The following is a 13,080-nucleotide window of genomic DNA, read 5'->3' on the forward strand; positions in this document are numbered from 1 at the left end:
AGTTACAAAAGAAAACTCAGTTCATCATGTCATTTGCATATAAGGTTAATCAGTTTTCCTTTTTTTGAAGCATCACTACAATCACAGCTTATAACTATTTTAATATCCAACGTTATCATAATGTCCAAAATACATAAGATATTCAAGAAAAACAAAAAAGACCAAGATAAGTAAAACGAATTGCCATGCTTGGTATCTATCTAACCCAGGTAGATACTTGACTAAACGAGAGATTTGGAAAGCTTTAGCAGATTCAGGATCCCCTATCAATCTCCTTATACTGAGAGCAACTTCGCTATTACCAACCATCATTAGCAAATTTGATAGTTACATGCGGTCCTCTATCCTCGGGATCCAACTTGATGAGGTCCTTTACAGTCCTATCTTATAATTATCATAAATCAGGAAACTATAAATTAAAACACCCAATACAGAAAAGTTCGGGTCAATTGTCATGTTTATTAATAGATTGTAAGCCTCTGATAGATATATACCCTACCAAAAAGGATATCAATCACACATCCATACTGTTTTGCCTTAGTTAATCAGAGAGAGAGACGTGTATAGCAAAGCAGGATTCTAAATTTGTAGGTTCTCCCTCCAAAACAAAAGAAGTACGCAAAATCTACTCTGCCACATTCATCATGCATATGCACAGGAGAATTGCTCAGTGCTACAGAACTTTCGATCTTTGCTCGAACAACGAAGAAGTGCATTCATTTTTTCCTAAAGCAAGAGAACCCAATTGTGAACAGGCTGAAAGCGCACCAACAAGCATGGTACAATTGGGCCTCGCTTTAAGAAGCAGCATCCTATGAAACAGTTCAACAACATCCCAAGACAACACACACGTTGGATGTACACTGATATCAGAGCGTTCTAAGGTACCACATCTCTCTCAGGCATTTTACCAAACACTTATCATGCACCCTTGCATCATCATCCACCATATGCTCAACCAACATTTTTGTTCTAATCGCCATCCGGACAGCAACAGAGAAAGAAGGGCAGATCAGCAAATGGGCTGCAGGCAGGCCCCTTTTCCGACCACTCAGAGAGAGAGAGAGAGAGGGAGAGAGAGAGACTGCACCGTTCGGAAGGATGTTGGTCTATGGCTGTCGGAAGTAGGGGGGCGTGAGGAAGGACGCACGACAGGAGGGAAGGGGTGTGGGGTTGGCGGCGTTGAGGATTCGTCCCCAAAAAACGGGTTTGGGTCGTGAAAAAGTTCATCCTACCCAAGTTTTTTTAAAACCTAGTTTAACCCAAAAAACTGTTGGTTTTGTGAAACTGCGTTTCAAGTGCCATTCAGAGTTCCAAACAAAACCAAAACCCCAGTTTCACCGCAGAAACAAGGTTAGATCCTCAAAACTGGGTTACAAACACAGTTTTAGCCTCATCCAAACGAGGCCTTAACATTTTCCATCATTAATTCGGATCCTACTAAGATCTTCGGTTGGATCTCGAGTCTGGTTTATAACCTTTAAATCAAACACAGGTCTATCTAAATGGGCTGGGCGTGGAAAGTTTTTTTACACAAAGAAGGAAAACCCTCACCGACAACCGGGTCACTTAATAGGCTACCTCCCTGGAAGGTAAAACTCCGGGTTGAGAACATGATCACCCAGCTTTTGGTGCCCTAAACATGATAAAGCAATGACAGCCACATGCTGCAGCGGGATTTGATCCTAGGCCTTCAGCTTGACACAGGATACGCTGACCACATGAGTAACTACCTCAGTGGTGGGTTGGACGCGGAACAAGTTAGAACTCGTTATTTTAAAACAAAAGTAGGTGCATCTACCAATCGTGTCTACAGTTTTAGGTGTGGAACTCATCTCACTAGACCTAAAATGAGGTCATATAGTATCTATTTCTAATATATAAATATATATAGCCTATGCTACGGTGCTCCAGGAACACCTACTCCCCACTTACTAGAAATCATAGTTGTTGGCTGTATCTTCTCAATCAAACCTTATAAGTGTACTTAACAGAGTTTTTTTTTATAGAAATCATATTTTGGGTCATGTTTTTTGGACATCAAAATAGGTTTTTTTAAGTCAGAAAATTTTAGTACATTGTGAGTAGTTGATTTTTGAAGTTCTTAAAAAACCTACATGTGGGACATAATCACATGAAGCAAAACTTATTTTCACTAAATAATGATTTTAGATTATCTCTATAGTGTTTGATCAACCAAAAAAACAATCGAATTTTGAAAATTTAAAGCTTCTGCTAGGGAGCAGATCAGGTCATGCTGAAAATGAGAAGAAGGCTCATGCTAAAATCGTGGCCGACCATTATACATTTCGGATGGTGGCTCTTAACGCTCTTCGTTAAGTTTTGCTTTTTCGTTAAGTATTTTTTTAAATAATAAAATATTTGACCGAACTATCATTGTTCCCTTGCGACTTACATTGTACAGTTGCGCTTAGAGTCTGTTTTGCTTTTGTTGAGTCTGATGTAAGCTGCCAGATTTAGGTAAATCAATACCCCGAAGGGGCAACCCGTATACTTGAACTGTAATGGCCTGCGGGCAAAAGTAAACTGATAAGTAGGCTTGCGGTGGTGAGGAGGGACTGTCGCGTCGCGCTGGCCTATTGAAGGAAATAGGCTCGGACAAGTGGTACCAGAGCTCATTCTCGTGCTGAGGAAGAGACTCCGGAGTCGGTGTCGACAGACACGTCGACAAGCTACGATTTGTGAGTAAGACATCATGGCGCCTTATCAAAACTTGTGCAACACCAAAGGCAAGGCAGTTGCCGAAGATGAGGAGATGAGTTCATCTCGGGGCCAAGAAGAATTGGCTACAACTGTTAACAAGTTGGTGGAAGAGGTGACTTTGCATGAGAAAGCGATTTCACGTGCATGTGAATCATTCAGTGGACTGAATGATGTGGTGGCGAGCATGCAAGAGCAGGTAAACTTACTAATAGGGTAGGTCACTTCGTTGACGACTACAGTGGTCGACTTGCAGACTGAAGTAGGGAGGCTTCAGTTAAAGAACTGTATATTGCAGCGGACGGTGACCCTAAATGGAGAAAATGGTGAGAGGCCATCAAGAATTGATGTGCCAAGACCCGTGAAATTCAATGGTTCTCGTGATAGCAAGGTCATTGAGAACTTATTGTTCAAAGTAAAAGACTACTTGGATATCCAGAATGTGATCATTGAGGATTTGAGGATTAAGGTCGCAACAACCTTACTTGATGGAGATGCTATCGCTTGGTGGAGGGGGAAGCGCAGCGACATGGAGAGGGGTCAATGTGTGATAGATACCTTTGACGACTACAAAATGGAGTTGCGCAACTATTTTATGCCAAGAAACGTGCAGAAGCAGGCGTACCGAATGGTTCATGAGCTCAAACACTCTGGTTCGTTGCAAGACTATGTCAAAATGTTCTAAAAGCTTATGCTGGAGATACTTAACATGCTAGAAGACGACAAGCTCAACTGGTTCATTGTGGGACTTCAGCCATAGACACAGTTTGAAGTGGAAAGGAGCAACCCCCGTATTTTGGAAGATGCATATGTGGCGGCCGAGCACTTAGTTGACACTCAGCGTAAGCCTTTCACTCCATCAACCAAAGTCGAGAAGAAGTCTAACCACGGAGGCAAGAAAAATGAGTGGCACGATGATAAAGGTAAGGTGTTGATATGCCATCAATCCGAAAAGAAACAGAACTTCACAAAGCATAACAGCAACAAGGGTGCGGTTGTGACATGTTAGTTCTGTGGCGATAGACATATCGTCAGACAGTACCCAAAGTGCATCATGAAGGACGACGGGCAAGCCAATGCTGCACAGAAAGAATGCAGCGATACTGAATGTAGTGACACTGAGACGATGTAACTAAGGATGGGGGGCATGCGATCGATTAATGCAACTAGAAGTTGCGGGCTAAGAACATGCAGGTCAGTAAGGAACTTATGTACTTGGAAGTCACTATAAATGGAAAGTCTACTTCAGCAATGATAGACTTTGGGGCCACACACAACTTTGTCTCGCGGAAAGAGGCAGAGTGGTTGGGCTTGAAGCCTGGGCCAAAACAAAGGACCATCAAAACGGTAAACTCTGAGGCCAAGCCAATCCTTGGTGAAGCAAGAGATGTGGCTATTCAAGTGGAGAGTTAGGTCGATAAAGCCAATTTCTCTGTGGTGCCCCTAGACGATTTTAAAGTGATTTTGGGTATAGAGTTTCTACGAAGCCATAATGTTCTGATGCAGCCAAAGTTTAACACGTTGACGATCATGGGGTCAGACCTGTCCCACACAGTGCAGTGCCTTACGTAGAAACGCAAGTACTGAGTGCTATCAGCAATGCAACTGAAGAAGGGTGTTAAGCATGAGGAGCAAATCTTCTTAGTTGCAGTACGTGCAGAAGAAGGGAAGGTAGAAGCAGCAGTGCCGCCAACCCTAGCCCCACTATTGAAGGAGTTTCGGGGGGTGATGCCTTCGAAATTGCCGAAGTGTCTTCCACCAAGATGTGAGGTCGACCATAAGATTGAGTTGACCCTAGGAGCGAAGCCTCCCACAATGGTTTCAGAACGTATGGGGCCAGCTGAGCTGAAGGAGCTGTGCAGGTAGCTAGACGAGATGTTGAACGCAGGCATTATTCATCCATCGAAAGCCCCATTTGGTGCCCCAGTCCTTTTTCAGATGAAACATGATGGCTTCAAATGATTATTTGTGGATTACCGTACTATAAAAAATGTCATGGTAAAGAACAAATACCCATTGCCCCTAATAGCAGACTTGTTTGATCAGTTGGGCAGTGCTCAAGTCTTTTCAAAGTTGGACTTGAGATCGGGTTATTGGCAGGTGATGATTCCAGATGGCGATGAACCGAAGACAACTTGTGTCACCCGCTATGGTGCTTATGAGTTCTTAGTAATGTCATTTGGGTTGACGAATGCTCCAGCTACGTTCATGTCCCTAATGAATCAGATTTTTTACCCGTACTGATGCAGAGCAGGATGGGTCTGGGTTCATACCACGTGACTCACGTAGGGGACTGGATTTGCACTTTGGGGACTTGGATCCAAGCAATGGATCCAATTCCCATATTGGTTCCAAAACGTGGATGGGAGGTACCACTGTGTACCAATGCCAGGCAAGCATAGAGAGCATGGGTCGGACCGCTCCAGATCCAACAGCAGGCCGGGGCAGCATCGGTATCGGGTCTGGGGCCGGACCCACTACCCGGATCCAGCCGACATCTTTAAAACCCCTCTAGGGTTTTGTGCGCAGGCAGAGAACATTCAGAAGGCAGCAATTTTGTTTCTTTTCAGCCGCAGTTTCTTTTCGTTTCCTGTTTCGTCTTTTACGTTCCTTGTTATTCATTTCATTTCATTGGTTTCCCTTGTTAGGCTAAGGTTTAAATGTTGTTTTACTTTTCATTAAGTTGGGTTCTGTGTTAAGTTGATTCTCATTGAAATAAAAATAAAGATCAAGCATTCAGTTTACACCACCGAACAGGTGATCTGTTCTCTGCCTCAACTCCAGTCTGTTACCGAGACCGTGGATTCGTTGGGTTCGGCCCCCAAGCATTTCAGAGATCTGGCAACTCCCCTGCATCAGAGTGGTATCAGAGCACCAGCATCTCCTCCGTCATCGGCGATATGGTTCAAGAGGCGGGGAGTGATCCGGCGAGCGGAAACGAGCAGGAGGTTGCCGGCAGCAGTGATCCGATGTTGCGTATGCTTCAGACAATGGTCCGAATGGAGGAAACTGTGTCGAGGATGAACAGAGACATAGTGGGCATATCAAAGCGATTGGACGAAATGGAGGATCGACTGGTCGCCCTCGAAACACAGGGAGAAGGGTGCGCAACATCAACCCAAACTCAGGGGGCAGATCTAGGTCGTCAGTCGCTGCACGCTCAGCCTGTCCAAAACCAAGTTTCAACGTCTGATCTCCCTCCCTACTCTGATTTGTCTCCTCCGCCCCAGACGAAGCACAGAGGTATGCCACCTCCCTCGGGTGTACCCCTTTCTCTGCAACAAATCCTTGCGGCTGCACCGCAGGCCAGACATGTTTTTCAGGACCCCAGCTCCACGCTTGGTCCTGTCGAAGGTCCAGGCCCGTGGCCGCGAGCTGCTGGGACGACCCCACTGGGTGGTTCGTACTAGCAGGGTCCCAGCAACTCGCTGGGCTTGGCTGCTGATCCAAGCGTGGCGGCACGACCTGGGAAAGTAGTCTTTTTTGAGGATTCTGTGCGTGGAGGCAAGAGGGCAGCAGACCATGGGCCGGGTCTGAACCCGAGAGGGTCCAGACCCGAGTTCTCAAATACGGGGCCCGGGCCCGGATTTCGGGGACCACCCTTTGGGTCCCCGGGAGCGGGTCCGAGTGTCGAACCCTTTAACCCGACTTACCTAGTGGGGTTGGATTTGCAGGTCGTCCCAAATCCGACCCGACCCAGTAATTTTGAACCTCAAAACGGACCCCTCATTGACCCAAACCCCTATCGGGCCCGGACGGAGCTCCAGTTTGGATTTGAGCCGGGTCAAAACCCGACCCCTAATCATATGGATCGTGGATCGAGTTCAAACCAAGCTACTTATCCCCACAACTCGATCCCCAGTCCAACCTATCCATATCTGGGTCCGACGAGTAATTTAGGAATAGACCGGATCCACATCCCATTGGGCGAGTCAACCCAACCCTATATCAACCAGACCCTGTACCCAAACCTAAACCAACCTATCAACCCAACCCTGTACCCAAACCCGAACCAACCTATCAACCCAACCCTGTACCCAAACCCGAACCAACCTATCAACCCAACCCTGACCCAGAATCCTATACAATATCCGACCCAACCTCAGTATCCTAACCCAAACTCCTGTTATGACATCCCAACCCACCAGCCCCATCCACCTTATCTTGGACTTCCTGTCATCCCGGCGCCCCAACGTCGGCCGCAGATGGCTCCCGCCCACGGGCAAGCCAGACCGAGGCAGAATCAGCAGGGACCGGCGCGACATGAGCGTCGGCCACCCATCGTTGGAGTTCGCCAGCACCAACATCCAGGCGAACAGTACCGCACAGAGGGTGGTGAAGCAGTATGGGATGATGATACTTTTTTTAACGAGTACCCATCAGGCATGGTGGAGGCTCGACAACATAGAGCACCAGAGCGCCCCTCCACGTACGGGGTGAAGTTAGAGCTTCCGGAGTTCGCAGGTCGGTTCGATGCAGAGAAGTTCTTTGATTGGTCATATGCCGTTCAATTCTTCTTCGACTACCACGATGTCGCCGAGCACCGTCGTGTCTCCCTAGCCTCTACTCGATTGAGAGGCCTAGCACAGACATGGTGGGTTGAGATGCAACGGTCGAGGGAGCGACAGGGATTAGAGCGTGTACAGACTTGGGAAGAGATGCAGCGGTTGATGCAGTCTAAGTTCGTGCCGTCAGATCACGCCGAGAGAGCCTACAAGGAGTACCTGACCTTGCGTCAAGGCACCAATATCGTGGCGGATTACACTGCGGAGTTCCATCGTCTTTCCCTACGAGTGCAGATCGAGAAGACCGCCCGCCAGCAGGTCACGAGGTATATTTCTGGTCTCCGTCCTGCTATTTCTGACGACTTCAGTTGTATCACAGTCGAGTCACTGGATCAGGCAAGTAGTTATGCTATGAATGTGGAGGAGAAACTGAAAAGGAGGCAGGAACATAGGACATCCCATAGTGATCATTCCAGTCAACCCAAGCCGAGTTTCCCAACCAGGGCAGCGAGCTCCCCTAGGAAAGAAGACTCAAAGTCCACCCAAGGAGTCGACCCTAGCAAACCCGATCAGTCTGGACCCGCGTACCACACCAGATCGAAGGGTAAGCCCAATGAGTCCATGGTTCGTTGTTTTAGGTGTCAAGAATTAGGCCATATTGCGTCCAAGTGTCCCACCATGAGTAAGAACACTCATCTAGCAGAGGGCATTGTTGCGTCTGCCTCCGATAGTGAGAGCGAAGGTGAGTCGCTTGTTGAAGGAAGTGACGAAGTGAAAGTCATAGAGTTCGATGGCAGCATCGAAAATTTGTTAACCATCCGTCATGTGTTGACCACTTCCCGAGAGTCGACCCCGACAAAATGGTTGCGGAATAATATTTTTAGAACCCGGTGCAATTGTAAGGGACGCGTTTGTAGTGTTATCATTGATACTGGGGCATGCGAGAATATGGTGTCCGAGAGTCTCGTGTCCGCCTTGAGTTTAAAAACAGAGAAACTATCCCAACCCTATAAAATAGCATGGTTCAAAAAGGGGAACGAGGTACCCATCACCCTGCGTTGCCTAGTTCGATTCTCCATGGGGGAGCATTACCATGATGAAGTGTGGTGTGATATGGCCCCCATGAGTGCGTGCCACATCCTTTTGGGGCGTCCCTGGCAGTTCGACCATAAAACCATTCATGACGGTCATAGGAACACGTACACATTTGTTTTTCAGGGCCACAAGATAAATCTTCTTCCGACCAAGGAGCCCGAGCTTCCCCGATTCGCAAACCTACTAGACCGATCCTACCTCCTTGAGCTACCCAAAAATTGGCATTCTTCCTCTACATTTACTGTGCCTGATCAAAATGCTTACTGTAAGAACAATAAGTCGTCGGAGTCGACTTTTTCCCAACTAGGGGAGAATGATGCAGAGCAGGAGGGGTCTGGGTTCATACCACGTGACTCACGTAGGGGACTGGATTTGCACTTTGGGGACTCGGATCCAAGCAGTGGATCCAATTCCCATATTGGTTCCAAAACGTGGATGGGAGGTACCACTGTGTACCAATGCCAGGCAAGCATAGAGAGCATGGGTCGGACCGCTCCAGATCCAACAGCAGGCCGGGGCAGCATCGGTATCGGGTCTGGGGCCAGACCTGCTACCCGGATCCAGCCGACATCTTTAAAACCCCTCTAGGGTTTTGTGCGCAGGCAAAGAACATTTAGAAGGCAGCAGTTTTGTTTCTTTTCAGCCGCAGTTTCTTTTCGTTTCCTGTTTCGTCTTTTACGTTCCTTGTTATTCATTTCATTTCATTGGTTTCCCTTGTTAGGCTAAGGTTTAAATGTTGTTTTACTTTTCATTAAGTTGGGTTCTGTGTTAAGTTGATTCTCATTGAAATAAAAATAAAGATCAAGCATTCAGTTTACACCACCGAACAGGTGATCTGTTCTCTGCCTCAACTCCAGTCTGTTACTGAGACCGTGGATTCGTTGGGTTCGGCCCCCAAGCATTTCAGAGATCCGGCAACTCCCCTGCATCACGTACTTAGACAAGTTCGTGGTAGTCTACTTGGATGACATCATGATCTACAACAACAACATAGAGGAACATGTCGGGCACTTGTAAACAATGTTTCAGGTGTTGAAGGAGAATGACCTCTATGTTAAGCGAGAGAAGTGTCTCTTCAGGCAGAAGAAGATCAACTTCCTTGGCCACGTTGTGAGGCGTAGTGTGTTGCGCATGGATGGGCAAAAGATAAGAGTCATTCATGAATGGGTTTTGCCTTGCAAAGTGTCAGAGTTGTGATCATTTCTTAGTTTGACAAACTACTATCGGTGTTTCATCGAAGGCTATTCTCTCATTGTTGCGCCCCTCACCGATTTGCTAAAGAATAATCGGGTATGGCTCTGGACAGGAGCGTGCCAAGATGCTTTTGATGGCTTGAAGAAAGCCTTAGTGAAGGAGTTAGTTCTGCGACTGTCTGATTATTTGAGACCCTTCGAAGTCTACACAGATGCCTCAGACTTTGTCATTGGCGGAGTTATTATCCAAGATGATCATCTGATTGCATATGAGAGTCATAAGCTAAAGGATGCAGAGAGGCGTTACATAGTGCATGAACGTGAGATGACAGCCATCGTGTATTGCCTCAGGACTTGGCGGCACTATCTTCTGGGTGTCGAGCTCGTTGTCAAGATGGACAATGTGGCCATGAGCTATTTTTAGACACAAAAGAAGTTGATGCCTAAACAAGCTTGGTAGCAGATGTTTTTGGCTGAGTTCGACTTTGCCTTATAGTACAAGGTTGGAAAAACCAATGTTGTGGCGAATGCCTTGAGTCACAAGGCTAAATTGACAGTTGCATGTGCGGAGCCTTCTGAAGTACATTTGGAGGGTGCATTGTTGAGCCGCATCCGCGGAGGTATGCAGCAGGATCCAACAACACAACACCTTATTTCTCTAGCGCAAGCAGGGAAGACTCAGCGATTTTGGCTACAGGATGGTCTCCTCGTGACAAAAGGGGGACACATCTTCGTGCCGCGGTGGAGAAGCCTCCATCGAGAATTGCTTAAGGAGTGCCATGATACACTATAGGCCGACCATCCTGGTCAGGAGCGGACCTTAGCACTCCTTGAGCGTGGTTACTATTGGCCGCAGATGAGGAACGACGTGGAGGGGTATGTGTGAACATGCCTTATCTGTCAACAAGATAAGGGGACAAACCAGAAGGTTGCGGGTCTCCTTGAGCCTCTACCAATTCCAGAACATCCTTGGGATAGCATCTCCATAGACTTTATTGTTAGTCTGCCAAAGGTAGAGGGCCTTAGTTTTATCCTAGTTATGGTGGATCATTTTTCAAAGTATGTCACCTTCATCCCAGCTTCGAAGAAGTGCCCTGCAGAGAAAACTGCAGAGTTGTTCGTAAAGTATGTGGTAAAGCATTGGGGCATATCAAAGAGCATTGTGAGCGATCGCGATGCTCGTTTCACGGGCAAGTTTTGACGTGAAGTATTTCGGCTGTTTGGCTCTGATTTACTGTTTTCAACAAGCTTTCATCCGCAGACAGAGCGTATCAATGGGCTACTTGAGCAGTATCTTAGGCACTTTGTTAGTGTCAATCAGAAAAATTATGTGAAGCTCTTTGACGTGGCACAATTTTGTTATAATCTGCAGAAGGGTGAGTCTTCAGGCCATAGCCCGTTTGAGATAGCCATGGGGCAGCAACCACTGACCCCACATACTCTTGCCACACAAGAAAAGGGAAGATCATCTTTCGCCTATCAATTTGTTTGTGACTGGCACAAGCAGAATGAGTTGGCGAATGCATTCTTACACAAAGTGGCAAAGAGAATGAAGAAGTGGGCGGACAAGCATCGTCGGCCCGCAGAGTTCCAAGTTGGGGACCAAGTGTTGGTGAAGCAATATCCTGATCGTACAGGCATCTTCCGCGGGCGGCACCGCAGACTGCTCAGAAAGTATGAAAGACCCTTCACCATCATAAAGAAGGTGGGCAAACTGGCATACAAGCTGGAGTTGCCCCCAGACTTCAAGGTGCACCCGGTGTTCCACGTGTGCAACCTCAAGCAGTTTCATCGAGATGATGGAGACCCAGAACGCAGTGTGCCAAAGCGCGCTTCTATCATGCAGAGGGCCCCGACAACACAACGAGCCAAAAAGCACCTCAGTCAAATCCTTTGCCACAGGGTCAACTACTTGGGTGAAGCAAAGAAATACTTGGTGCAGTGGGAGGAAACAGCGGAACCAATTTGGGAGCCTGCATTCCGAATGAACAGCCGCTACCCGGCTGAAGTCAGGGCTTACCACGAAACAGATGGTGTCGAGGACGATGCATGATTTGAAGGGGAGAGCATGTTCCCTTGCGACTTACATTATACAGTTGCGCTTAGAGTCTGTTTTGCTTTTGTTGAGTCTGATGTAAGCTGCCTGATTCATGTAAATCAATACCTCGAAGGGGCAGCCCGTATACTTGAACTATAATGGCCTGCAGGCAAAATTATGAATGAAGTAAATGCGTTGAGCTTTCTTTTGTTCACCCTCGTTGTGATTGCTTCTTGTGATTGCAATTTCTCTCCATCTATTCTCTATTGCTCTCTTGCACTCTGATTACAAGCTTCCTTGATCGGCAAGTGAGCTGACAAGTAGACTTGCAGTGGTGAGGAAGGACCGTCGCGTCGTGCTGGCGCATTGAAGGAAATAGTCCCGTGACAATCGTACTAACTCTAAAAATACGTAACTACTATCGGCGTCTCTCATTTTGACTCTCGTTCTTTGTTCTCTCTCTCACATACGACCTTGCCTCTCTCTCTCTCTCTCTCTCTCTCTCTCTCTCTCTCTCTCTCTCTCTCTCTCGCTCGCGCTCGCCATTAACAAAGCTCGTCTCTCATTTTCATCTCCCTCTATCTCTCCCACCATTAACGATGGGAACGTCTTCCTCTCTCTCATCTCCTTCTCCCTTCTTCCTCTCTCTGTTTTCCCCCTTTGTCTTCTTAGCTCTACTTCTTGGTTTCTCATTTTTGTATGGGATTTCGACTGAAAACTATGACCGACTGTTTTAGGGTCTCTTCATGCCTAAAACAACCACCGGTTAGCAACAGCTTCTTGACGAAAAAAACAAAGGGGTTTCTCGATCATCGAGATCGACAACTGTCACCGACTCCATCTGACGGTCAACGATGCTCCTGGCAGTCACGGACAGTTGAGATCATCTTTCTGCCAGTATAAATACCCTCCATCCCTCTGTGATAGTGAAAAGAAGACCATCTTTTTTTCCTTTGAGAGGGGTAAACCCTTCGAAATATACGCCTCCTTCTCGTCTTCCCCTTTCTCGTTAGTGGTTCTAACTTTCTTGGCTTGGTTTCTTATGCTTACCTTCTTTAACTGAATCTTTAGGAGAAAAAATAGAAAAATGGAAAAATGTTCGTCTAATTTTGGGTGGTGAGACTCTTTTAGGCATCATTTTCTAAGTGGAGGTGTAAACTTTTTTTACCATTTTTGTTATAATGGCCTCAAGTTCTGCAAATGTCATGTTGGGCTGCTGAGAAACTTGTAACCGAAGCAACCAAAAAAGAACTAGAATTCGCTAAGAAGATAATATCCCGTGATGCTAAGAACTATGATGCTTGGTCTCACAGGCAGCTATGGTGTTTACTTTTGTAATTTCTTCTTATAATTCTGTGACTTAGTCTTTTGTTGAAGAACCTAGGCTGAACATTTTTAATGTAAAACATGCTAGTGTTGAGAGATTGATTGTGTCTTTTCTTGTCCCATTTGTTATGTGTTTTTTTAGAATTATCATTTAGTTGTCTTAGTCCTAATTCTTGATATTTCTTGAAATGAAATTGTCTTT

This window comes from Nuphar pumila, chromosome 1 (genome assembly GCF_984573655.1).
Source record: "Nuphar pumila chromosome 1, dmNupPumi1.hap1.1, whole genome shotgun sequence".
NCBI lineage: Eukaryota > Viridiplantae > Streptophyta > Magnoliopsida > Nymphaeales > Nymphaeaceae > Nuphar > Nuphar pumila.